The 27111-nt window shown below is 34.4% G+C and overlaps 1 protein-coding gene across 1 annotated transcript in view; it reads right to left on the reverse strand.

Moving 5' to 3' along the window:
- Positions 1-2552: 2552 nt before the first annotated feature.
- Positions 2553-27111, reverse strand: part of LOC110018810 (exocyst complex component EXO70B1) — a 30166-nt gene continuing 5607 nt past the window's right edge. The window contains exon 2 of the mRNA XM_020716247.1: positions 2553-2687. The gene's annotated coding sequence lies outside the window, so the exon portion shown is untranslated. The remainder of the gene's footprint in view (positions 2688-27111) is intronic.

Here is a 27111-nt window from a genome sequence, read left to right on the forward strand (position 1 = left end):
TGACATATATATATATATAGGCATCACCTTTCTATTTTTAACCGCAGTTAATTAACACCAACAATAATTTCTGCCAATCTTCCTCTCTTACCAGCAACTTGATCTCATCGCAAATATATCATTTATATATATATATATATATCAATTCGTGAATTAAGGAAGATTTATATACACACCATTTAATTCCTATGAAATAGTGTATCTATCACCTGAACTTCAATGTAAAATGAAGAATGAAAGTGTTAGAAATTTAAATACATAGGAATTTGGTGGTATGTATTAATGTATTAGGCTTTGTTTGAAGGAGCTTTGCAGTTCGTTCAGTAGTGGCATGCGGAACGGGTGATGAACTTGAGTTCAAAAATGATAAAACAATATCGTTTCGGTGAATAATTTCGGGAGAACATCAGAGAACTCCGCTTTACCAAACAAAAAAGAATTTGTGTTCGTGTTAACAATGACCGAACAAAACTTGAATGCATTATCAAATGAAGCCTATATGCATGTAGATGCCCTACTTAAAAAATACTTTGTTCCTCCTATTGAAGGTCAAGCCAACCAAACCTGCCTTCAAACAGTCTCAATCAAGAAAATAGTTATCTTCAGAAATTGTTAATCTTGGAGTTCCCTTTTAAAAGCATATGCCAAATGATATTTTGTAGATATATATATATATATATATATATAATGTACAGATTTAAGAAAATTTTATATAGATGCCACACAAATCTTATGTATTGATATATTTGCCATATAAAGGTTTTATATTTACACTTATAGCATCTTAGTGTTATAAACTCATGCATCTCACTTTTAAAAGAAATTAATTGTGGCATTTTTTATGTAAAGCTAAAAGATTTGAGTGGAATGCATGTAAATTTGATTTTTTAGGTGTAGATATGTAAATACATAATAACTGTGTGGTATGTATGTAAATGCCCCAAAATTAAATCATGATCTGTGTCTTGTCTTAAAAAAGGCCACAAGTTCTCAGCATGCTTCATTCATATTACATAAAATTGTGTTTAACATTTAATGCTTACAATCACAATGAAGTCTTATGGGCTCTTCCAAATCAATCCTTAGATCCATATGAGAATTTTTAACCTTGATAGATCACAAAGCCGTGATACATCCAAAAAAAAAAAAAAAAAAACGAGTATCGTGTATGTTGTCTGGACGCAGCTTGCGTTCGAACTCTGGACGCAATATTTTCTCATAATATAGAGGTTGATCTCATTTTAACTAGTGAACCTATATTTCTCAACATGCTTCCTTCATATTACATCTCTTTAGGGCTAAAATTCCAAGTGTATGTTACTTCAAGACAAAATTCCCTTTTTAGGATGAGCTTTGCAGTAAAATATTTGATAGACAACTTGCAGTGCAAATTTTCTTCAGATAGGACCGATCTATTCAGACTAATAGCTTGCTACATTTTTGTCTTTTATGTACAATATAAATCTAATCATTGTATTTAACCTACACCATAAGTTTGAGTGTGTTGCTTAGCCACAAAGTCTTGATTTTTATCTCTCAAGGGTTTCATTAGATGTGCAATTCACCATGAAAACTCATTTTCGTCCGAGTTGATGATCTCTCTTATGTCATTTTCCTCTTTTAAGGCTTGCGTCTCCACTCTCACAATTTTCACATATTACTCGTGGGGCTATGCCATAAACAATATTTTAAGGTTCAATGTAGTGTTTAGACTCACAAATAAAGCTTTATAAAACAATAAGAGCATTTTAAGTTACATGTAATAAGGCAGAATAGTAGTAGGTATTTGTGGCACTCTTATATTTTTTGTATGCAAGTGGGAAAGTCAAGATCATATTTTCAGCATCAAATTTCTTTCTTGATTATACATATTTGCCTCCTCAATGTGTCAAGGTTTGAGATTTTCTATGGAGTGGAAGTAATTGGTACAATTTCAAGGATAGTTTTAATAAGTGTTAATGAAGCTGTGGACGAACAAGTCAAAACTATAGTGTTTGTTCTTCCATTCAACAATAGAACTCAAGTATTTAAAAATAGGATTAAGAAAGGAAAGATATTTAATCTTATAAAATAGCATAATCAAAATAAATATTTATTATATCTATATATATTTGGTAGCATTTTATCTTTTTTATGTTTCTTGATGAGTAGCTCCAAAAATCAATACTTCCAATGGTGATTGGAACACCAAAAAAATTTGAAGTCAGCATATTCATAATATGCATAATTGCGAAGACGGCCTCCCGCCGAAAGGATTCGACTATTTTCTTTGAAACAACAAAACTCGAGTCATGATAACTATCCCTATTTCTTCATACAAACTCATTTTTCAAAGAGCAATAATGCCTAAGAAAAATTGATTTTTCACACCACAAATTGAATCTAAATCATAATATGAAAAATAAAAATGATGATATTCATGTTTGATTCTGATTTAAAAGTTGAAAATAAAAAATCACCAAAGTCTGGTGCAATCATATATGAAAAAGAACCACCTACCTAATGTATGCTACACAAAAAATAGTGAGAGGTCCCCCATATGACACTATAAATCAAATAAATGGAAATAAAACTTCTGTCAATATTAGCTTCAGTCATGTTTATGTTTTGCCATTAACAATGTCATGAAAGAAAACCCCTTCCTTTTCTTAGTAAATCCAACTTTCTTCCCCCCTGATTTCTTTATCCTGAAATACATAGGAAAAAGGAAAATGTGACTTTACAACATATAATGGGCAAGTTTTTAAGTGAAAACTAGATTAACAAAAAACTAAAGATTATAGAGAACATTCTTCTAAACCAACAATGGATTGATTGGAACATCTCCTTTATATGATATTACAATTGCTTCGACAAGTAGCATAGGTGCTAAATTTCAATTATAATGTGTCACATAATCTATGATTTCTAAATCAACGTTACACAAATTAATTGTATCATCTACGGCTTTTAATTCATAGAGGTTAACTTACAGGAGTGCATTTTAAAAATCCCTAATAATTACCTGATTCTTTCAATCTCCTCTATTAAATTCTTCTTGATTTGTACTAACTCTTTATTTTTAAATTTTTTTGTGGGATGATACTCAGTTGCTCACATGAGATTGGCTTTGAATATTCTGAAGTCCATGATGACTGCATTATTCGCATTTGATTTGTAATTCAATTTATAACATCTATCATGTGTTGGCTTTTGCAGCAGCTACACTTGAGATGTCTATACTGACACAATTTTCAGTTGATGGTCAAAAATTTCTTACACTTGTAGTTGCTCCCATCATCCTTTGTAAAACCAAATGCTTCATAAGTCATGAGCTGAAGCATAACTCATCTGTTGCTTTATTTAGCCTGAATGATAAAGATGGTCGCATTCAAAGATAATCTATCACCTTTCCCTAACATCTAAATCAAGAAATAAATCAAAATAATCATTGCACTATTAGTGCGTCAAATTTAATCTCGACTTATAATAAAAAATAGTCCTGCATGTCCACAAATATGATCCAAGATACTCTTTATATTAGATTATTTTAAACACAAAGTATGAGATTAAAAGGATCTAATGCATATATGTTAGAGATCATTTTGACATTCATACCTATCCAAATTATTTTTTCTTTCTTTCTTCAAATTATGCATTAAAACCCACAAGAAAGTCATGCACTCATGTCATTCTTAATGAAGTTTTTCAGATAGTCATATCCTTGTCACACTTCAAGTTGATGACTTACCAGTAGTCTAATTTGTTTACATATTTTTCAAGGGGTTGGTACACTCTGCAATAGGTTTAATTTCTTATTTGCAGTGACAATCTTCATTTCAATCTCATATATTTAAGCAGCATTTTTTGCTTTGAATGTCTATCTCATGATGTCACAAATGTCTTCTACAATTGGTCGAAGAAACATGTATGTATCAAGCGGCCCCCAGAGAGTCTAAAAAAACAATTAATGATGCTAAAAATTCAGCTTTTAATGATCTTTATAATATATTAGACACTAAAGAGGGTGAAAAATCTATGTATAAACTAGCCGAACAATAAACTAGCCGCTATGTATAAACTAGCCGAACAAAGAGAAAAGAAAAGTAAAAAATTAACTCAAGTAAAGTGAAAATCAAAAAATGTTTTTATTATAAATAATACTCAATATAGGTAGATGAGTTATTTTGATAAACTTTTTAATAAAGTTTCTGAAAATAAAGTTTCTGAAAATACGTTTCTGAAAATACGATCTATCTTAGTGATCTTAATATCGTTAATAATAACAAAACATTTCATTTTTACCGTCGCATTAGTTAAAAAAAATTGAGGAGGCTTTAAAGAAAACCAAGCGTGAAAATTTCGTGGAAATTTTGTAGGACCTGATGATATCCCAACTGAAGTGTGGAAATATTTAGGACATTTGGGAGTTTCTTGGCTTACTAAAGTCTTTAAGATTATTTCAAAAACTAAAAAAATGTCTGAGGAGTGGAGGAAGAGTATTTTGGTCCCTATTTTTAAGAATAAAGGGGATGCACAAGAGTGTGCAAATTATAGAGGAATTAAGCTGATAAGTCCTACTTTAAAATTATGGGAGAGGGTAATTGAACATTAGTTAAAATGTATTACAAAGATTTCTCATAATCAATTTGGCTTTATGTCAGGCAGGTATAATATGGAAGCTATACATATATTGAGAGGTTTGATGGAGAAGTTCATAGATAATAAGAAGAATCTACATTTGGTTTTTATTGATTTAGAAAAAGCTTACGATAAGATTCCAAGAGTATCCTTTGGAGAGTTCTTGAGAGGAAAGGTGTTGATATGACTTATATTCAAATCATTAAAGATATGTATACTAGAGCTGCTACTTGTGTTCAAACTGAAGGATTGACCAAATATTTTCCAATTTTTGTTGAATTACATCAGGGATCAGCTTTAAGCCCATATCTTTTGCTTTAGTTATGGATGGTCTTACTGTACATTTACAGGAGGATGTACCTTGGTGTATGCTTTTTGTTGATGATATCCTTCTTTTGGATAAGATGAGAGAAAAAGCCCAGGAAAAAACTTGAATTATGGAGGTCTACATTAGAGTCTAAAGACCTTCATTTGAGTAGAGCTAAAATTGAATACATGGAATGTAAGTTTAGTAGTAGTAGCTTTTGTGACAGAAGTGTAACTTTGGGTGATCAAATTATTATAAGGTTTGAACGATTTAGATATCTCAGGTCTGTTGTTCAGAGTGATGGTGATATAGATGGGGATGTTAATAGTAGAATTCAAGTTAGTTGGTTGAAGTGGAGGAATGCTTCGGGCCTTTTGTGTGATAGAAAAGTGCCGCTAAGACTGAAAGGAAAATTTTATAAGACGGTGGTGAGACCTGCAATGCTCTATAGAGCTGAATGTTGGCTTTTAAAAGAGACGCATAATACTAAGTTAAGGGTTGTCGAACTGAGAATGATTAGGTGGATGAGTGACTTTACACTTGGAGACAAAATGCGAAATGAATATATCCGTGATAGGGTTGGCGTAGCTCCTGTGACGAACAAAATTAGAGAAAGTCATCTTAGATGGTTTGGGCACATTAAACGTCGACCATCTGATGATCCGATTAGGAGAGTAAATGTTTTAGATTCGACTTATGTTAAGAAAGACAGAGGTAAAAATGATATTAATTTATTAGAACTAAATGAAAATATGACACTAAATAGGACGCAATGGAGAAAAAGGATTCATGTGGCCGACCCCACATAGTGGGATTAAGGTTTTGTTGTTGTTGTTGAAGTCCATAGCCATCATTTTCATTAATTCTCACATTTCAAGCATTAAGTCCTCAATCTCCTTGCTTAGGACCGATATCAAGCATGTGATTTGAGTTTGAATTTATTAGAACTTCCTCAAGTTGTTTTTTTTTTTCAATGAAGATTATATGCAAACCGATGTTTTGTAGATCTCAAAAAGGTTGACTAGATTATTTCTTCAAAAAATTAGCTCTTTAGAACGACTGGTCAGAGTAGACAACATCATCTTAGAGAAGAAGTCTTGACAACATGACTTGCAATTCTTACTAAGAATTGCAATTTACCATGCACATAATAAAAAATCAAGGATTTGGAAGATGATGATGATGATGATGATGATGGCAATAAGCATGTAGATTTTAGGCCATAATAGGTTATAACAATTAAAATAATAAGGCCAGAAACAAGGAACTGGGATGTGACCAAGGGTGGAAAAGTGAGAAAAATCCAAAAAGGAAGCTTAGGGGCGCCAATATCATGTAAGAAAATATGAGGGAAATACAATAATATCATTGATTCCAATTACAAGCAGCATATCCTCTTACATAATTCAAATTGAGATCTCAGAAACCATGAGAACTATTCAACATTTTAAAACAATAAGATTAAATGTGAAGCACACATTTTTTGCTCTAAAAAACAAGCCATGAGTAACAAAAAAATCTCTGCATCGTAATCTTGAACCTCACCGAAGTCGGAGCAACGGGAACTTCAGGCCAAAATAAAATTCCCTGAATTCCTTAATGCTAAGACTTAGTTCTATATATTCATTCAAAATAATAAACAAACACCGCAAATCTCAACAATGAATACAACAACTGCATGTCTCAATTAGTTCCCTAATTAATCTGACCTCTTACACAATAATATAGTAAAATTAAGCCAAAATATACACAATAATACTGAAACATGTTGGAAATCAGTGGTGTTTCTCATACAGAATATGCAAGATGAAAATTCAATTCAAATAGAGAAAAATTACCATGTTAACATTAGCAGGAATCACGAGTTAGCAATTAACAGTGAACAATCTTAAGTTTTTTTGGCGATGGCATACACAGCAATGAAGAATATTCCTAGTTCAGGGAATTATTTACAGTGGCAAGAGAGCAGAATACAAAGGTAGTCCACCAGCTGTATCTATATATTAAGTTTTACAGAGAAAATATCAAAGAGAGTGCAATTGGTCGTTGGAATGGCAATCAGAGTTCATGGTGAGCAGCATAATTGTAGAAGTTTTACTTATTGAGCATGTAAACACAAATTAACTTTTACATAAGACTGTTATTTGCAGCCCTAAATTTCTAAAGACAATAATGGCATTCAAATATTAATGCATTAATGTAATATATATATATATATATATATATATAGACACACACACATAATTGATAGTTTGATAAACAATACAAGAATTCTAGTCCAAAACATCACGATTGCTATCATATAAAAGATTCAAAACCCTCAGAAAGCTATGATAAACAGTGCATCAAATTGAGCCCAGCAACAATGAAATATAGATTCTCAAAAAATGTCGCATAGCGCATCAATCATTTTCAAGATTCATAATGATGTAAACTAAGAAAATCACTTCAGATAACAAATCCTGCAGGTCGGTAAGGGTTATAGAAAGAAAAGCCTTAACGAAATGTTTCCACAGAATGCCCACAACTGAAATAGCAGAGTTTAAGGTGTTAAGTTTGACTAGATAATTAAGAAGTATATGTGATAAGTAGTAGCCCTTTGTTAAGTAGATTCCTGGTGTGAGATTATGGAGATTTCTTTCTGAATGTTGTATCTGGTTAAAAATTAGAAAGGGTTGATGAGTGCTCTTATTTTATAAACCACAATTTTAACTTTTTCAATAGTGATTTGGACCAGAGTTACTCTTCTGAAAATAAATGCTTGATTGATGTTGAAATGCATAAATATTTGATCCTGTTGACGTTTTTTTTGTTTCTTATTTGTTTTACTACGTGGTACATTGACTTTGATGCCGTTGGTATTTCCATATCAAGCTATTTGACGTCTTCTATTATATAAAATTGATATCAAAATATAATTCTAAGATTGACGAAAAAAAATTTCAATATAAAAAAGTTAACGGTTCAAAAACTTTGGCCTTAGGAGAACCAATATATGTGATGATCTTTTTAACAACATATTGTGAATGTAACATGTAGCATTCAAATATGCTTAGGATGATGAACGAAGATGAAATAAAATGGACGGATAAAAAATAATTACGACAACGGTTGTGTTTGGTGAACGAGGTTTCAACAATGACGTTGGAGGAGATAAATAGGAAAAGTTTATGACTCAAGTTGATCCCATATTCACAATCAAAATCTTCTCCAAAAGGCGCACCAATCAAGTCACATCTGAAATAATTTAGTTTATTTATTTTTTTATTTGAGAAAAACTAAATGTAATTGATGTTGATTACAACAACGGTTGTGTTTGGTGAACGGGGTTTCAACGGAGAACTTGGAGGAGATAACTATGAAAAGTTTATGACATGAGTTGATGCCATTGTTCACAATTAAAATCTTCTCCAAACGGAGCACCAATCAAGTGACATTTGAAATAATTTAGTTTAATTATTTTTATTTGAGAAATACTAAATGTGATTGATGTTGAGGATTAAGTTTCACTTATTACCTCCATATTATAAGCATTTTTTTGTGACACCATGCCTCTTAAAATAGATACCATAACTTTAAAAGATGTGAAAAAGCATCTTTTGTCCAAGTATCTGATTCTTAAAATAAAGAATGTTGATGAGAAAAGGAAAGCGAGGGGTTGTTTGTGAGAAGGAGACCAATAAGAAATTGTCCTTTAAGGTACATGCATCAAAATTAATAAGACTTGATTCTACTGCAAAAGATAAAGTCAAATCAAAAGAGAAAATATGGATTTAAAGAAGAGAAAGCAAGATGGAAGTGGTATCCATTAGAAAAATAGGAAAATAAATTTAATCATAACTTATATAAATTCTTATGATCTTCATTATGTAATTCCATGTTACAAGCACGTCGATCAATGGATTCTTAGTTAAATATGGCATTTTCATATATCTTATGACAGATCATTACTTTCCAGTTATAATGGGTATGTCTAAATAGGAATTCTTTGCACTATAAAGTTTTTGCACTATTTGTATTAGGATATATAATGATGTACCTAAGATATATATTGGATGAGATATGTACCTGATCTTATATACTTTTGGGTGATCGAAGTAATGCAAATCATAATTTTTTTAGGGATGATAAGATCCTCATGGCATATGGGGGGCTCTTTAGTTGTAAAGAAAACAAAAAATGACTCTATCTGTTGTAGACTGCAACATCAAGATTGCTTCAGTTAATTCCTTGCCAACATTGAAGCATCACATTTTAAGAAGAGTTAGCTTCTAGGCAGCAAGACAAATTTCAAAACAAGTTCACAAATGAGATGATACAAGTCGTTGTCATTAGAATGAACATGTTTAAATCACACAGTATGTTGCAATGTTTAGTCATACCATTGCAAGATCCCCAACAGGTAGACAACTACTTCAAAAGCGCTAAAATTCCATATAAGGTTGACATTTACGTTTGGTGGTGCCAATTCAAAGTGCAACAGTTATAGAATTCTCGTGCAAAGATTCAATTCAGGCGACATTTGGCCTTAATAAGATTACATGTGTTGATCCATTCAAAATTTTGGGAGCTCAAAATATGCGGCTTAGAAAAAAGGTGAAACAGAGGGGATTAAATTATATTATAGATTGTTTCAAGGAAATAATTATTATTTGGGACCAATAATTGATATACTAATAATATTCTTATGCTAGAATTGGACCTTGAATCAAGAGAAAGACTGGGAAACCACTGAAGCTCACTTTTTTTTTGCATACAATCAATTTTAGATGTCTAAATGTTCACACCCCTGGGTTGAAAAGAAGATTATTAAGGCTCCATCGGGAGGCATGTGTTACGAGCGGGCCTCGCCTAACGGCAAATTTGTCATTTGTACATCTAAGGGCAATTTTGTCTTTTATTATTAGTATTGTTGGGTATAAATAAGCTTGTTAAATCTAGGTCTAGATTTATGCATGAGATTGAGTTCTAGGGTTTGGGAGAAATTTCCTACCTCTCAAATTATAGGAAGTTGGAGAGATCACCTACCTCTCGAACTGTAGGTACTTATCTTTGTATTCGTGTGAGTTGTTTGGATTATTGCAATAAGAATTTTTGTTTGCCCTAATTTCTAAGGAAATCTATGTCGATTTCTATGTTGAATCTTACGAAATTAGTATCAGAGCAAGATTATCTGGGAAACAGTGCTCGGGATTATCATACACCCGGGCAAGGATCGCTGTGTGGGAAGGATCACGGCATCCAGACGATTCGGTGACTTCACCTCCCAATACAGTCCCGAGGATCGATCAGTAACTTCAAACAATTAAGTGTGGCATGCATGTTACTTCTTCACAATAACATGCTAGTCCTTATCCCGTTAATTTTTTCCCAATTATACGCAATCAGATGCTAATGAAAACAAGCAAAAAACCATCTAAAGTACAGCTAAGGGACTTTTTGGCAACTTCTAGGATTTAAGCTATGTGGATTTACTAAATCTTGTAACTGCGAATTTAGTAAATCCTGAAATGAGTAAATTCCAGAAATTGTTTGGCAGTGAATTTAATAAATCCTGTTAAATAGTAAATTCCAGAAATTGTTTGGCAGTGAATTTAATTAAATCCCGGCATATAAATTGTTTGACACTTCTACAAGGATTTAAAAATCTGTTAAAGTTTATTAGAATATAAAAATGTAATTAAACTTTGATTCCTTCATTACTGCAATAAAAATTAATTATTTTTTCATTATATTAAAGGATCAATAATTTGATTTATAATAATTGATAACAGATTAGCTATTTAATTAAAATAAATCATTTATTCATAAATTATGGAGGTTTACATTAGAGTCTAAAGACTTTCGTTTGAGTAGATCTAAAACTAGATATATGGAATGTAATTTTAGCAGTAGAAAATCTAGTGGCAGAGTTGTAACAATGGGTGATCAATTCATTAAAAAAAAGTCAATGTTTCAGATATCTCGGGTTCAAAGTGATGGGGTGATATAGATGGAAATGTTATTAGTAGAAATTAAGTTGGATAGTTGAAGTTGAAGAATGCATCGGGCTTATTGTGCGGTAGAAAAGTAATGCTTAGACTTGAAGGAAAATTTTATAAAATGGTGGCGAGACCTGCAATGCTTTAAGGCACAGAATGTTGGCCTCTATAAAACTAAGTTAAATGATTTATTGATAGCAGTGTTTTAAGTGTCCTGTATGTAGTAGCCTCAAATGATAAATATGAGGTGAGTTTTATCTTTACCTTTGATGTTGAGTGAGAATTTGAGAAATGACTGAAAGAGGCTGCTTGGTTTGTTGATAACAATGTTTCGGGTGCCCTGTATGTAACTACATCAAATGAAAAAATAAGGGGTGGGGTTTTATCTTTAATTTTGATGTTTGACTGAGAATTTGAGAAATGGCAGAAAGAGGGTCCTTGGTTTGTTCATAACAATGTTTCGGGTGCCCTGTATGTAATAGCCTCAAATGAAAATATGGGTGGGGTTTTATTTTTATCATATGTTTGAGTGAGAATTTGACAAATGGATGAAAGAGGGTGCTTGAAAGTGCACAAGGTAACATCTGAAACCCTAATGTTGCTGAGATGAGAATGCTTAAGCGGATAGGTGGTTTGACTCTTAGAGACAAAATGCGAAATTAATTTATCCGTGGAAGGATTGGTGTAGCTCAAGTGATAGACAAGATTAGAGAGAATCGCCTTAAATGATTTGATCACATTAAACGTCGACCATCTGATTATCCAGTTATGAGAGTAGATATTTTAGATTCGACGTATGTTAAGAAAGATAGAGGTAGAACTTAAAAAATTTGGGCATGCATAAAAAATGGACTTAATTTATTAGAATTGAATGAAAATATGACAGTAAATAGGACTCAATGGAGAAAAATGTTTCATGTAGCAAACCCCACTTAGTGGAGAGAAGGCATGTTGTTCTATATGCTCATTAATTGATTAATTAGATTATTAAGTAATTACTCATTAGGTTATATAATTGACAATATTAATGTAATTTAAATTTTGAATTTAAATCTATTAGTTGAAATGTAAATTTAATATTATATATTAATGATATAATTATTAAATCTAGTTAAATTCAGTTTATTTTTATTTCTAATTATGCTAACTAATAAAAATTCTATTAAAATAATTATTTATTAAGTTATAAATTAATATTTATTATTAAAATAATTAATAATTGTTTAAAATTTTATATAGAATTTATTTTTTATTAATTAATTATGAAGTAATTATTTATCATAGCTAATTATTAATTTGATGATTAATTAATTAATTCCTAATTCTTAATAATTAAATTAATTAAAATTTACCTCTAAGCAAAATTAAATAAAATACCCAAATCAATATTCATGTTCCCCACTCCCTATAAAAATACTTGTCTACCCCTCCCTCCTATTTCGCTCGTGATCACAACGTATAAAGATCACTACAAACCATTGATACTCCTAGATTTCCCTTACATCCGGTTTGCTCTCATCCAAACGATGAGATCGCGATAAACAATGAAACTTTCAACTTTCTCTTCCTTTCACTCCGCTCCTACCTGAAACGACAACGACTCCTATTTTTCTCTTCCTTCTGCTCTGCTCCTACTCGAAACCATTGAGGAAGGTACTTGCTCTTCGCGACACTCTCTTCCTCTCTTCACATGTTTCTGTTTTCAGATCTACTAAATTCGCCGAATAGACGAATTTACTAAATCCGGGATTTATGTCAAAAATAGGTGAAACTTAGATTCAATAAATTCGAAAATTTAAGATGTCAAAAATTACCGACTTGAAGGATTTACCTAAATTTCTGCTTAAATCCCTGTTGACCTCAATATCTACTACAGCAACAAAGATAGTGATTAACGGGTACAACTATTAGAGCTGATTTACTGCAATCATCATCAAAGTCACCCAAACAATGCCTGATCATAAAATAAACCGTGTGAGCACCCGAAATATCAAATTGCCTAAGGAGTCTTCTACGATCAAAAGAAGCAAACATACTGAGATGGACGAGTTACCAAACGCAGCATGCGCGACTTGGATCTCCTGACTGTCGCCGAAAATTGCTCAAACAACTTCCGATAGCAAACATACTGAGATGGACGAGTTACCAAACGCAACATGCGCGACTTGGATCTCCTGACTGTCGGGCAAAAAGAACTGTGTGAGTGCCTCCAGAATATCCAATTTGCTTAGAGAGAAAACCTATATTGTTAGGCTTTTGGACATAAATTAGTGGAACGCAAATCCAGATGCTCAAAATTTTCAAGGAACTAATAAAAAAAATGACTTAGCTTCTTCATGGCAAAGCCCATCGTCAAAGTTAATGTTTGCCCATGCTTCCGCCGCTTTATTCATCCAATCAGAACAAGAGGAAAAATTAAAATAATAATATGCAGCCCAATCAACACATATATATCCAATTAACCTCGCAAAATGAAGGCACACATCCCGTCTTCCTCCTCCAAGGTTCCACGAGCTCCACCAAGTCTCCACACCAAAACCAGCTGCTGCTCTCCTTCTCCGGCAATCCAAGGCACCCGCGATACAGTCAGGCCAGGAAAACTGTAGCTTCTTATACCTTCTCTCTGTTCCTTCCACTTCACTCTAGCTTCCAGCCGCATCTTCCAATCCTTCCCAAGAGCTCAGACTCTAGCTGCCCGCCAGTCTTCCTGTAGAAAAGCCGAAGTCCTATTTCTCCCGTCCCTAACAGCTCTGCTTACTTCGTCTGAGTCCACGTGCAGCCCTGTCATACCCCAACCAACCACCACGTTCTCGTCGGCAACTATTCCCAATACCTCATGCTGCCTAAGTGCCGCAAGCAGTTCAGCCAGCAGATCCTTCCTGGGGCGCTCCCATCTCCTACTCTCAAAACCATCCAGCTAGCTGCACAACCCTACAACTCTCTCAGCCACCTGCCGAAACCCTTATCCCGATCCTCCTCATGAGACATCCTCCCACTTCCCTCTGTCTCATCATTCACAATTTCCCCAAGATTGGTGTTATGTTTCAAACTATTACAACACTGCTGCTCAAACCCAAGGCGTTACAGGATACCGAGCAGCTGTTCCTGGAGACTTACAGGGACATGCGAATCTTTGTTTTGGCTGTATTGAAGCTAGAGGGTTTATCTTTGGGCCTCCCATTGTTCTAACTATTAAAGCAAAAATTTGTACCATTGAGGAAGCCAAAATCTGTAACCGGTGAAGTCATTTAAGAAGAATATTTTCTAGAATATGGTGCAAATACAATGGAAATGCATGTTGGAGCTGTACAGTTTAAAGATCGGGTCCTAGTTATTATGACCTCATTACAACAGTAGAGACCTTATGTGCTGAAACCGAGCTAATGTTTTATAGTTGAAGCAGCAATAAAGGCTTTCATCTGAGGCAACGTCAATGAAGACTGCGGGAAGGAACAAAGTAACGAAGGTTCTTGAGAGAAACGAAGGTTCTTGAAATAGCTGCTCCGATACTTCTCCTGCAGCAATGAATGTTTGCAACTATGGCAGCTTTCACAGGGACAGATCAATGTCAACGAAGATGATAGAATTGCTAATGGAAGAGTTCGGAAATTAGAAAGCTGGTCTTTTGTTGCAATTTTTTTTATAGTAAGGCCATCACGAATACTGTCACATCCGATGAAGGTGAATAAAGCAACATGATTACCTACGAAGATGACCGAGCAAAAAAACATGTTGAAGGGAGATTTCTCAGCCTCTTTTGATTCATAGCAAATGAGAGATACGAAGCTGATTTTGTGTTGGGTTTTAACAGGAAAAAAAAAATGTGTAATCCGCTGAAAAGACTTCAAGTTTCAGCCATGTCTTAGAATATTGTTAGAAGATGTGGTAGGTCAAGCAAGAAGGACAAGATAATGCAGGCTCTCCAAAATCGTTAGCCAGAATCATATCAGTTCTTCCGGAATAGAGAGAGTAGCTATTAAAACTGTTTACAAGGAGATGACATCACCATCATTGGTGGGGGACATAGTTATTAAATTGCTTCTCAGATGTCTGATTTTACTTTCATCGTCACTTCGCTAAGTTATACACAGGTATAATTAAGTACCCATTTCAGTTTTTCGACCTCGACGGGAAAACTTTACCCGTTCTCGTTGCTCCAACAGGGCAAGAAAATTTATTATTATTTTTAAGCAGGTACATGAAAACCAATGTGTGTCTTTAATATGGGTAGGTTAGAAGATGTATGACCCTGATGTTGTAAAAATATCACCCATGCACGTCTTATTAGACAGATTGGTGGGCCTAGTGCTCCCGAGATAGCCCCTAAAGAGGAGATGATGTCGGGAGGCTGCTCAAATTCAGATTGAGAAACTCAATCGATTTTGTAGTAAAATGTTAATAAATACTAAAATTATAATATAAGTACATCCAACAAAACATGGAAATATTATTGCTTCCTACAGGTAGTTGAAGATCTGCGTGTATCTTTTAGATGGATGGGTTATAAGACATACAACTTTGGTGTTGCAAAACATCACCCATGCCTGTCTTAAGATGGCTAAGTAGGCTCAACTTTCCCAATGCAGTCACCTATGTGGGGATGACGCCGCTAGGCTAAAGAAATTTGATCTGGTCGGTAAAACTTGAAAGCAACCAATTGAACACTAAAATGACCAAATAAAAGAAATTAAAATGCAAAATTTAAGAAAAATTTAATATAAAAAATATCAAATTTAAAATGCACAATCAATATCTTCATTCGCCTCACACGCAACCGAATCTGCAACCCAACTGCGCAAGAGGACATAAAGCAATCTTGGATGCATGTCATCGGATCCACAACCCAACTACACAAGCAAACATAAGACATTTCACTAGAAAACTGGGTAAAATATCGCACGCTCGCCACCGGATTTGCACAATTATAATAATAACAGATAGAAAGAAAACTTTAAAGCACCAAAATGAAATTTGCACTCCAGCTTGCACATTTCCTAAGACTATAAATGTGAAATCAAGTACACAACTTGAAAAATGGTAAGTTTTAAACTCTGTGCATGAGATTATTCATGTCGAGTCAAGAAAAACACCTTGAAGCACATCAAATACAGCAAAATTTGTGCAAGTAGATCATATAAATCACCCAAGAATCACACACTGTAAGTACTAAACACCAGCATGTGCTTCGACGTTATCCTAAATGATTAAATTTAAACATCTGAGAATGTTGCGTATAACTAAAATTAAATTTACATCGACAAATGTGCACACATTTCAAAGCTTCTCATCTTCAATATCATAGTAAAAACAGTCAATTTAGCATGCTTATAAACAGGTCGTAGGGCAATATCTTAAGTCATATTCTCGTCAGTCCATAAGGTTGAATCACCTTTGGCCATTTTGATTCTCCTCCCTATAGTGACCGGAGTTGATAAGAATGAACCCCAAGTCAATTTTTTTTCATAAAGACTAGAGTTAACAGAATTGTGCCCCAATATACCAATTTGATCCTTCTCCTCACGAGCACTGGAGTCAACGGAACTAAAATTTCAAGTAATATTCAAGCAATAATCAATCTCCAATTATGGGCATGTTTATTGCACATCTTAATCGGGTGAGTGATTATTTATGAAACCAATATTTTAAATTATAAAATTCAAAAAAAAAACATTGTCATCCAACATACGCAATAGTTTGTAGAGGTTAATAAATTTAATGTAGATTCAAACTCACAAACACCAGTAGGCTCCAAAAAAAAATTTGTGACAACCAGAGCCCTTCGACCGGGTGGCTTGCCACCAAATAACACAATTATTTTACAATCATTGCTATAGCTCATATGTTCCCCAATGACAGTCTGCTCATTTGAATTGTGAAATATATGTTAAACTTGATAGGGCACAAAATCTTTTGTAAATAAGGTCGACTTAGATCAGCCCACTTAGACAAGCATCCACCCCAAATCTACAAAGTTTCCTTAGACGACGCAACCCATAATTGCTGACAAGGATACTTCTGTCATATTGAGTCGATTATCTCCTCTAACTAAGTATACCATAGACCATGACAGTCGGGATAACAAAATAATGAGATCTTGATCGGGTTCGTTATCATTTCTCTCATCATTTGCTATTAAGATCACAGTGATAGTTTTATAATTTAAATTCTTAAAATTGGTGCATAATGACTAGCCTTAAACAAAAGTACTCTCTCGTGATAGGGAGGAGTAATTAACCATAGGGGTTTGCGCCTCTCAAACCCTAGATCTTTAAGTCCTCGCAAAATGAGAGTGAAATCTTTAGATAGTATTTTATCTACTATCTCATCTGCCTTCTGAAAATTTGACCCGAAACCTCACAATAAACTACCTCATTTTCATTTCATTTCTTTATATTTCGAGGGAGGCCATTGTGGTTAGAATTTTCAGAGCCTGCAATCCTCACTTGAATCCAAACAAGGCAGCCCTTGAAGCTAATTAAAGTGAAATAAAAATTCTTAAAAATAAAAGCATACAATAGTTCTTGAAAATTTTGAATTTCAGCATCTCAAACGAAAGAAAACCCAACCAAATGGATAGGAATAAAAAAAACTTAAACAAGAAATTATTCAGGAAAGAAAATGTCAACGACTTACCTATTGGAGCATCACCAGCTAAAGAAAGGCCTACACAACAGAAACCATGGAATGGTTTAATAGAAAGACAATTTCAACAACTAAGGAATAAGTTAAAAGGGAAGATGGCAAACCTATCCAAGTTAATTCTAAGAAAAGCAGCTAGTGAAGCTCAACATAACCCCAAAAAATATATTTAAAATAGTGTTCTCACATATGCATAATAACCACCTCTAGCGGATCATCTTATAGTGCAAATCATTTAGACGACTGATCATTTTAGGACATTGTATTATATATAACAGTTCGGCCTGTAGGTACCATATGAGGGATCTTTCTGTCGGTTATTATTTTCTCACTGTAGACATTAAGCATATGACACTGACACTCCAATATTTAGATTTACAGCAAACAAAAGAGAGTCCAATAAATGCATGTTTAGAAAAACGCTCTTATAGCAACCAACCACATATAAAGCAAAACATAACTTTTCACCTAAAATCCAAGCATATTTGAGTCTCCATGTTCATTTGCAAAAAAGCCAAAGAAGTCAAAAAATTTATTGAGGATCAATAAGTTTCTTGTGAAAAACTGGAGAGATTATCCTAATGTCTAAAATGTTTTTTTAATTGAACACAATGGCTCTAGAAATATTCATACAAATTTAAAATCTAATTTAAGTGCCATGTGCGACATAAACATCTATTATGACAAAAAGCTCGGTCAAGGGGTCATCTTACTGGACCAATTGAAGCATCCAAATAGAACAATATTACCAAGTGTAAGAAAGTTCCTTTAGAGAAGGAGTTGCTTCCATATCAGGCGCCCAATAAAAAAAAGCAACAGGAAAAATTACCTTTCAAAAGCCTATACATCTCAATAAGAAGCTCAATGAAGCATCTTCAAGAAATTAGAATTAAAAACATAACTGAAATTAGATCAAAGTCTTGAAAGGGGGCAGAGCGAATGGGCCACCTAGGGCCCGTTTGGGGCAGCTTAAAAGTGCGGCGGCATTTTGAAAACGCCGCCTTAATGTTTGTTTCTCGCGTTTGAGTAGTGTTTCACAAAAAAGGGCTTTTTATTTTGTATTACACGCGAACCGCGGGTATATCCCCACGATCCGCGTTCGGCCTCCAAGCTTTTACGAAGCTACCCCTGCAAACAATCCCGCATCCCTAACCTTTCTTCAAACTCTTGGCGTTGATCCTGCCTCCGAAGTAGCTCCGCGGGCAAGGAATCTCTTCTCCTCGCTCTGCTCCTCCCTCCTCTACTCCATTTCACCGAAAGGCTTCTTGATTTTGGACGATCTATGTGTTCTTTGTGGTGAAATCTGGATGTGTTTAGTGGCTAAAAACTTAAATCCAGTGGTTGGGAGGCGAGTATTGCAGGTAAAAATGTAGATCCATTGTTATTCTGAAATATTTGAAGCATCGAGAGGAATTCCTTCTCGATTCCGCATCTCTAACCTTTCCTCGAAATGCCTGATGTTTGATTTTTATTTACTGAAATTTTTGAAGTATCGAGAAGGATTTGTTTGCTGTTCATATGGTCTCCATGTGAGGAAAAGATTTCTGAGGCTATCAAAATTTTGAGACATCTTCCATATGAATCTTGCTGTGTGTTTCACGCATATGCGAAGAACTATAAGCAGTCTTTATTATTTGCATTTCATAATCTATAAGAAGGTATTTTTGGCGTTTTCTTGCCTGGCAATGAGATACATACCTCTAATCTTCATTACTTGCAATTGTCGAACAATGCATTTTCAAGCGTACCTACCACTAGGAATTATATAAAGTCAATATTTTATGATCCCTAGAATTGATTTTAAGTAATCTTTGGTAATCAAAGCTTGCTTTGCCTTTCAATGAAATACAGTTGGTATATATTGACAAGCAGTATGTAGTACTCTTCACCAAGGTTTGTTCTTTTTACAATGATCCACAACATGAATGTTTGTTATTAGTATTTCAAAAAGTGTTGTCTGCTTGCATGTATAATGCAGACTCGATGGTGTAGGAAAAAATAAGTTTAGAAGTTTTAAGCTCTTATCCTATATTCGTTTTTTTCTCTTGAATAGTAATTTCATGCCAGCTCGTTTAACTCACAGTCAAAATGAGTAAACCTAAAGATTTTGGATCATCGGCCATGTGGGATAAAGAGACAACTGTTACATTTTGTGATCTCTGTCTGAGGGAAGTTGAGTTAGGAAATAGGCCTACAACCTATTTTAATAAAGAAGGTTGACATAATCTTATGGCGAAATTCAAGAAACTGACCGGAAGGGATTACAATCGGATGAAACTCAAAAACAAGTGAGATCAATTAAAAAAAGATTGAAAAATTTGGAAAGAACTCAAAAGATGATCAACTGGATTAGGTTGGGATCCAGTTAAGCGGATAATTGATGCACCAGAAGAATGGTGGCTGAGAAGTTAGAGGTAAATACATACCTAAGTTTGTTGTTTGCATTGATTGCTCCTTTGAAGGTGTATTTTACTTTTGTATATGTAACTTTGCTTCTTTGATGTGATCGGAAATATTTGAGTTATAAAAATGTAACTCAACTCTTTTATATTATCATGTCTTAACATTTGACTTTAATTTTGTTGAGAAAATTACAAATTCTGCGTGACCGATTGTTCATTTAACTAAAAAAATTAGTAAATAAGTTTTTTTACAAAACGCACAAACCAAACAGCTAAACAACTTATCCACAACAGGGGCATAATAGTCATTTATCCAGAATCAGCTGTTTTTCAAATGCATAGACCAAACAGCCAGCTAGTTTATCCGGATCAGCTGCTCATCAGCAGATTATCAGAATAAGCTGCTTATCAGCAGATGCAAGATAAGCTGCAGCTGCCCCAAACATACCCTTAATTTATATTAATCTGGGAAAAGAAACACCAAAGATGAAAAATCCAAGGAAATCATGAATTGAAGAAAATTTTAACAAAGGAGCTACAAAAAGAACAATGTGATATATTGCTAGGTGGTTTAAAAGGTTAAGAGAATTTGAATCATATGATTGAGGCAATTAGTCAATATGGACCAAAAGTAAACCTCCATATTATCACGAGTTCAAAACTTCTCTATCATAAAGAGAAGTATAGAGTTCATCAAAAGGGAATGAAAGAATAGAAATGGTAAGAAAAAAAAAGAAATTGTGTCAAAATGATAGAGTGAACATCAGATAGATCAGTACTTTCAATCTAGCATTGTGTTCATGGAGTGAATTAACATCTCCAAGTGCTCAAAGATTGCAATGAACCTTACTGAACACCTTAATACATCAATTGAGAAAATTGGATAAGAAATTTTTATGCTAGTAATTACTGAAAATCACTCCAGTTGCATGTTAGTCGAGTAATATTTAGGGTTTGTTTGGGACAACTTATAAAGGCGAACGGTGTTTTGAAAACGCCACCCTCCTGTTTGGATCGCACGTTCGATCTGCTTATTCCAAAACCTCGTTTTTAATTTCTTAAAGACGCGAGCCGTGGCATGAAGCCTGTGGTCCGTGTTTTCAGTTGGCGTTTAAAGTTTTATTCCTCCCGTGCCCCTTCTGCTCTCTGTCTCCTCCTTCACTCCATCTCATTCCCTAGCTCGATCTGAAGTCCCTCGCCTCTCGCTCTGCACAGGCCCCTACCCGTCCTCATCTCACGCTCGATCTCGAGGGAAGCATCTCTCGCTTCTCTCAGTCCCTTCCATTCCGCATATACCACTTCGAGTTCGCCGTCTACCTCGGCGTCGGCAGCCTCCACAACCTTCTCCGCTCCTCCAACCAACAATGCTTGCAGCAGCAAATACCTCATGCTGTGGCAGGTTTATCTTTCCTCTTATCGTTCTCTTCTGCCTTGCATCCACTTTTCGATCTTCAAATGTCGCCAGCCAAGTTGAGATTTTTTTCAACTAATTATATGTTTGATCTATCATTTTTTAGAAATCCTATTGTTTTCATTTTCTAATTCTCTTTTTTTTCTTTTATGTATTGATGAATAGTTTTATATGTAGGAGTACTAATATCATGAATTATTCAAGCCCTAATTTTCTTTATAGAGTGGTTTGATTTTATGGCTGTGTGCCTTTATTGGGATTGATTTTAGCTTTTCTCTATGATGTTGTGCTATAGTGTTGTGGTGTCCTATAAAACATATAATTGTTTGGTAAAAATTGTGTTAAGATTGAGGTTGCGGTGCTTTAGAAGTAGTTGTAAATTGATATGCAAGTTGTAACAAAATGTAAGAGGATGTTTTGTTTGGAAGGGCATCCGTTTATCTTGAAAATTTGAAGTCAATACTTAAGAGTAACTGTTAGTATATTAGGAGTTTTTTTCAAACAATTCTAAACGAGCTTTTTAAGCCTTTGAATCTTGCTTAGCTCATTTGATTGGGTTTTAAATTTAGAGCATGGAAGAACATTTCATTCTGACAACTTGTGTGATATTATGCTTTTCATTCTACCAACCGATATGTGTCCCATTCAATTTGTGTTGGGGTTCTTCTAACTACTATGTTGGAATGTTGATGATACAATAAGGAATATTTTTTGTTCCATGCTTGGCAGGTTGTAATTTATGATACAAAGTGTTAGTAGTATTGGTTAGTAGTATTTTATTCATAAACCAATCTTGTGAGCAGGGTATGAACGTAATTGCCGTTTTAAATAATATGTATGTTGTTTTTAACTCAACTCTTTTGTATTTTCATGTTTTAACATTTGAACTTTAATTTTGTTGAGAAAATTATAAATTCTACATAACAGATTGTTCATTTAACTAAAAAACACTACAAATAAGTTGTTTATACTACAAATAAGCTGTTTATAAAACGCACAAACCAAACAGCTAAACAACTTATTCAGAATATAGACATAATAGTCATTTGTCCAGAATCAGTTGTTTTCCAAACACACAAATCAAACAGCCAGTTAGTCTATCCGGATCAGCTGCTCATCAGCAGATTATAAGGATAAGTTGCTTATCAGTAGAAGTTGGATAAGCTGCAGCTGCCCCAAATAGACCCTTAGTTGACATGTTTTTTACTTAATTAAATTGTGGGGAATTTAAAATTTTGAAATAGTCAAGCCAAATTTGGCAAAATATTTATAGAAAAGAAGCCTCACGCGCAAAGGAGCTACAAAAGGTAGTAAAAAAATTTGGTTTCTTAGATAATCACAATGTTATTATTTAATGAAGAAGTGAACCAACAACAACAAGCTTTTATCCCACTAAGTGGGGTCGGCTACATGAATACTTTTTCTCCATTGTATCCTCTCGAGTATCATATTTTCATTTAATTCTAAAAAATTAAGATCATATTTTATACAAGATGTCGAAGTGGTCTGCCTCTACCGTTCTGATAGGGCCATCATATGGTCAACATTTAATGTGACCAAACCATCTAAGAATTAGTAAAAATGGATGTACCTCATTTTACTATTTTTTGTTCAACTCTTGCAAGCATACACTAACAAAATGATAATTTACATATGTGCCTCTAATGATGTATCAACTCAAAATTTAAATTCCAATCAAGACAAGTTTGGTTATATACTTGGCTCCTTGAGTGGCTCATTAACTTCAAGCAAGCTTGACTTGAACCAAAACCCATTCTAACTTTTTAATGATCTGCAATCTTCAAACCATATTCACAACCTACTTGAAAATGTTAGGCCAATCCTAAGAGGATTTAAACTTGTAGGTCTCAAAACTTCATGTACACACTTAAACATCAATTCAGACTCTCATATAACAGATCATGATTGTCAAGCAAAATTTTAACTAACAATCTTCTTTTGGATTACAATCATTGTACTCGGTCATACACCAATCAATTCTAAAAGGACTTGATCTACATGAACCTGACTAAACTTGTAAGCTCAAGGAATCAAATTGTTCTTAACAAAAACTCCCTATAACTGACTATGGGGAATGAGTATCTCTCCAACCAACAACCTTGAAAGACGATCTCCAAGCATTCCCTATCAAAATTGTTCTGCTTTGATAGTCATGACACTATCAAAAGGAAAGATCAATCTCAAAGAAATATCTCTAAAATTCATCAACCTAACAAAAGATAGGTTGGTCCTCAATAAGCTCAAGTTAGCTCCCTCTAAAACAAATCAATGTTACAATGATAGACTTCAACAACAATATACAAAGATGATCAATAATCTTAGAAGGATTCCAACTCCCCAACAACTCTGCATTACAACACAAAAGTTTAGCCCAATCAATTGCCTAAAAAATGCACACAATGAATCAATTATCAAAATTTGATACAAGCAAAATAATAAAATAGATACAACACATTGAAACTAAGCTCATGCAACAATATTGCATCATAACATAATACAACATAAGCACAACACTACTATACCACCTCCGATGAACAGAAGAGATTAAAGTCAAAATCACAGCAAATAAGCCACCATGATGTCATGATAATTTGTTTAAATGTAATTTTATATTTTTTACAAAAGTGATGTCATGATAATTTGTTTAAATGTAATTTTATAATTTTTACAAAAAAAAGAAAAAAAACTAGTTTCCGGTTTGGTTTGCTCAAAAAGAATTGCAATATTAAAGTAATGTATTATATTTGAAATACTTTGAAGTTGTTTGAGTCAGTATAAAATATAACGCGAGACTTCATATTATCTTATTTGATTTGAAAAAATAAAGTCACTATTACATAAGGATGGTTGGGGGCGAAGGGCAATGGCTACAGTCCGTGGAGGGAGGGGCAAGAGGCAAGTAGCTGGCAACAACGACTGCTGCAGCGGCAAGCAATATTTAACATAAAGTAGTGTATTTAGATTTCGCCAAAATCCAACGCATTCTAAAAACATTGAAAATGAACTAGAAAATCAAATGCTTTGTAATTTTACATCGCATTTAGAATTTCATCTGACCAAACATCTGGATTTTGAAACTTTGTGATGTGGGCTTCTGTACCTAAACTGGTTCGGTCCAGGATTTCTAAGCATCGGTCGGCCCTCTGGTCATCTTAGGAGTGTTGCCCAGCTGGATTGAGGCCCACTCTATCTAGGACTCTATATGCGCTTTATTGGTGTTTAGGGTTTAGTTTTTGTGCAATTTGCTATGGGAAAGCCGTCAACATCTCTTTTTTACCTTGTGTGTTTGTTAAATTTTGATATCATTTGATATCAGAGCTAGTCCAACCCTAGTTACATCTTAGGGTGACCTAAGCCCAATAAACCATAGTCGAATCTTGATCTAACCCTAATTCTCGTTCTTATTTTCAAAATCAACAACCTTGCTTTTTTTATGCACCCCAAATAAACCCTGTACACCCTCTTTCATCTCCCAAACCTAAACCTTAGCCATGTTATCGAGAAGATAAGTGTCGGAAACCGATTGAGAACTTAATATGGAAGAGAAACTACGAAAAATAAATTGAGGAAGGGGATCATGGAGAGATCGCCATCTTTCGTGATAGTGAGGTTTGAAGAGGAGAGGGAGGAAAATCTGAATCCCTTCCATATTGATGAGTCCAATGAACAGGAGGATAGGCCATGGTGCTTTCAGATTCAGTCTCAGAGGACATTGAGGGATAGATTGACTTTTGGAGGAAATAAAGATAAGGGAGAAAAAGTAGACTTACCGGATTTCAATTTCAAGGGAAGAATGAATCCGGATGACTTCAATGGGTAGTTACAGGCCGTTTAGAGAATTTTTTAGTATAAAGAGGTGTCAACTGATATAAGAGTGAAAATTATTGTCATAGAAAATCAGAAGAGAGTGAGACATAGAGAAAGTAGGAAAAAAAATCACTACTTGGGAGAAGATGAAGAAGGATAAACAGGCGAAGTATATCCCCTCACACTACCATTACGACATATTATGGATGCTACATCACTTACATAAGGGGGAGTTGTCAATATAGTTCACAATCTAGTTTGAGTAGCTCATATTGAAATGTGAGTTGAGAGAGCCAGAGGAGAGCATTATAGCCCAATATTTGGGAGGCTTGAAGACAACCATCAGCCTTATCGTTCAACTGCAACATTACTGGTCATTAAGTGATGTTCAAACATTGGGTATAAAGATGTGAAAACTTAAAAAGCAGATCAAGACCTCGATGTCATTCAAGCAGTCAACCACAGTAAGAAGAGCAAATACAACTGAGAAAAATGTGAAAACTATCCAGAAAGATGATAGAGCTGATCAGAGTAGGAAGAAGCCCGAGATGAGCATAACACTTAGCACAATGGTTGCAAGGAAGTGTTTTAGATGTCATGAGTTCAAACACATCGCCTCCTGTTGCCCTACTACCAGAGTTGAAATAAAAGATAGTCAGGAAGTGCAAAAGTGTCATCTTCGATTTAATGAGGGTGAGACACTTGTGGATCAACGGGTCCTTCAAACAAAGGCTACAAGAAAGTAGTTGTGGTTTCACCATATCTTTTATGTTTGTTACACTGTGAAAGAAAATATGTACAATCTTATCATCAATGGAAGTAGTAGTGAGAATGTGGTGCCTACATAGATTGTGGATAAGTTGAGTCTCACTATTCAAAAACATACACAAACATATTCGTTGAATAGGTTGAAGAAGAGAAATAATATTAGTATTAACAGGAGATGCCACATTGAGTTTTCAATTGGGATCAGTTGTATGACCAAGTGTGATGTGATGTTGTACCAATGGACACCAATCACATCCTGCTAAGAAAACTGTGGCAGTTTGATCACAATACTAAACATGATGGATTCAAAAATACTTATTCATTCATTAAGGATGGAAAGTGCACTACTTTTTGTAAAATCTAAGGTCATAGGTGCTCTTGCCATGAGAGAGGCACCAATGGGATCATTTTTGGTGATGTTAAGAAGGTGGTGAAACAAAAGAGCTGATATTAAACACAGGACATCCACTACAGTGAGAGTTTCAAGATATCATAACCAACAATTTACCAACAAGACTGCCACCGTTAGAGGAGGTTAAGTTTGTCTTCACTTCAAAAAGGACAAGTCAACTTTGAGTTACTTTTAGAGGACTCTACGGAGTACGCTTGGCACAAAGTTCCAGTTCAGTTCAGCAATGTTGGTTGGATAGATAGAGATGGTTACTAGCAATTCGAGAAACCTTCTCAGGTCTTTTGTAGCAGTGCATCTAACAGTTGGATTTAGATTCTTCTAAAGACGTAGTCAAAGACCCCACAATCCTGAGAAATTACAACATGTCCACTACCTTCAGCGAAATCGACACCCCACAATCCTGAGAAATTACAACATGTCCACTATCTTCAGCGTAATCGACCTAACACCATTCGATGTATGAAGTTAAAACTCCCCCAACCTCAGAAAATTGAAACGGACATCTATACCTGGATCGGTTCAATACAGAGTTCCTGATGGTCGACCGACCCTCTAGTCATCTTGAGTGTTGCCCAACTGAAATGGGGCCCACTCCTAGCATCCAGGACTATATATGTGCTTTGTTAGTGTTTAGAGTTTAGTTTTTGTGTGATTTGCTTTGAGACGGTTGTCAATGTCTCTTTTTCCTATACAAGTTTTATCCTAGGGTTCCAAGTAGACTCCAGTTATATCTTGGTTTACAT

Source organism: Phalaenopsis equestris, unplaced genomic scaffold (genome assembly GCF_001263595.1).
Source record: "Phalaenopsis equestris unplaced genomic scaffold, ASM126359v1 Scaffold000036, whole genome shotgun sequence".
NCBI lineage: Eukaryota > Viridiplantae > Streptophyta > Magnoliopsida > Asparagales > Orchidaceae > Phalaenopsis > Phalaenopsis equestris.